At 45.4% G+C, this 2,080-nt stretch overlaps 1 pseudogene; it reads right to left on the reverse strand.

Moving 5' to 3' along the window:
* Positions 1–471: 471 nt before the first annotated feature.
* LOC122732899 lies at positions 472–1,874 on the reverse strand (annotated as a pseudogene).
* Between the last annotated feature and the right edge of the window lie 206 nt (positions 1,875–2,080).

Genomic DNA, 2,080 nt, shown 5'->3' on the forward strand with positions numbered 1-2,080 from the left:
TGGCCTCAGGCCCCAGTTTCTCCCCAGTTCTCAAGGAGTCCAAGTATCATATGACCCCAAGTTAGGGTTACGTTCAGAAAACACGAAAGAAGATTGGCCAATCCTGCAGGTAAGGGGGTGGTTTTTTGTTTGTTTTTGTTGTTTTGTTTTGTTTTGTTTGGGGGGGGGGAGATAGGCCTCACTCAACCTGCCTGATTCTAAAAAGAGATGGGGAATAAAAACCATAAATATGGTCCAGGAAAGCCCATCAGTGATGGAAGAAGGGAAGGCAGGACGGGGTATTATTGTTCCACTTCATTCCTAAACACATATAAAAAACTCTGGCTGGAGAGTCATTATAAAAATCCTAAGAGGGAATGGACTAAGAAATTAAGTAAGGCATCCTGTGAAATCCATAAAAATGAGGAGGTCAGAGTCCAGCAGATTCCAAAAAGGAGACACTCAGAAGACAGGAGAGGAGATAGGTTGGGGTCACACCAAAACTGATGCCGTCTGTCAGAATTCTCCATCACTATGGGCTGAGGGCTGGCTATAGATTACTTTCTTACTGGTGTTCCCTTTACTTGCTCTGTTGAAATAGCCTTGAGAGTAGGCAAACCAGACACCAAAAATTAGGAGCCCAAGGAGGATCAGCGTCACAATCACAGTGGCCACGATGCCTCCTACATTCAGTTCCATGGCTTCCATATGCACAGCTTCTGAGAGCATGGCAGTCCCAACCCAATTAGATGCTTGGCAGGAGTAGTCCCCGGTATCAAAAGCTGACAGAGGTTCAAATACCAGTTCTCCTGTCTTTGAGTTCATAGTATAAGAAGAGTTGCTGAAGGCACAGTTCTTCTTGGGGTCTGAAGGCATCAGAAGCCCATCCTTAAACTACAGGTACTAAGGGGGTGGAGAACCATCCTTCTTATAGCAGGTCAGTACAATTCGATTTCCAATGGTGGCTGAAGATGAACGTTGACTGTGGGCTTTGATAGTGGCACTAACACAGTGTGCTGCACGCTGGTCTCTCCATAGTTGTTTCCACCGTTTGGAGTGACCATACATGTATATGTCCCTGGGTCCTTTGGGGTCACGGAATGGAAAGAAATACCATTCTGGGAGACGACCACCCGGTCTTGGTAGTGTGATGTTTAAAATCTAAATTGTGGTCGCCTTAAATTAAAAAGCTTCAGTACCAGTCTTTGGGCATTAAACATTTATTAAAGCATACAGATATTTACAAGGAGTTCAGAAAGTTAAGAAAAAGAAGTCCTACCTAGCCTAGAGTTCCAGCCTGGTTTGGGTTCTTCCTCAAGTCCTCCTCTGTGAGCCTGCTTTAATCAGGAACTCCCTAGCAAGCTGTTTGTGGAAGCTTTTTATAGATCTGGAACAGAGGTGGTCCTTACACATTGCTTCAAGGTGATTGGTTGGCGTCATCCAAATCCATTGGCTTTGAAGGCGTTCTTAAGTTGAGTTCACAGTCTAGTTTCTGAGAACAATACCTTCTTAGGAGATAGCCAGGTGTGATTACAATCCAATTAACTTGAAGTAGGCTTAATCAGCAGTCAATCACTCTCACTTGATTCAATCAGTATAGATTAATCTCCAGGTGGGTCTTTGAGTATCTGCTAAATCCCATTATTTCATCACAGTAGGAAGCAGTAATCTTGCTGTTATAGCAAACCAGGCTGGCTGTACTTCCCTGAACAAACTTCCACTCCACTCGGGGTGAGGAGAAGCCCGTGTAGTAACAGGTTAGAGTGTCAGGTTGATGCTCGTCTATTTTATTCCTTTTCAGAAGAATAGACTGAACCACCACCCAGTGCTGGACAACACAGAGTCACCGCCATGAGAAGAAAGAGAAGTTGCCTCTTCCTGGCCTGCTCTGCCATCTTGAGCCCGATCCTGACCCAATCTCCAGATCCCCGCCACTGGCCAAGCTACCCAGAGCCTAAGAGTAGCCTCTTCCCCAACTGCCACGCCCAGACTGAACCATAGTCACCCACAAAAGGACTATAATGGAGTGGAACATGAGGGGTGGCACACAACCTTACCCTCATTGGAACCACATGAAAATGGAATATGATACCCACTCAGT

This window comes from Dromiciops gliroides, chromosome 6 (genome assembly GCF_019393635.1).
Source record: "Dromiciops gliroides isolate mDroGli1 chromosome 6, mDroGli1.pri, whole genome shotgun sequence".
Lineage (NCBI taxonomy): Eukaryota > Metazoa > Chordata > Mammalia > Microbiotheria > Microbiotheriidae > Dromiciops > Dromiciops gliroides.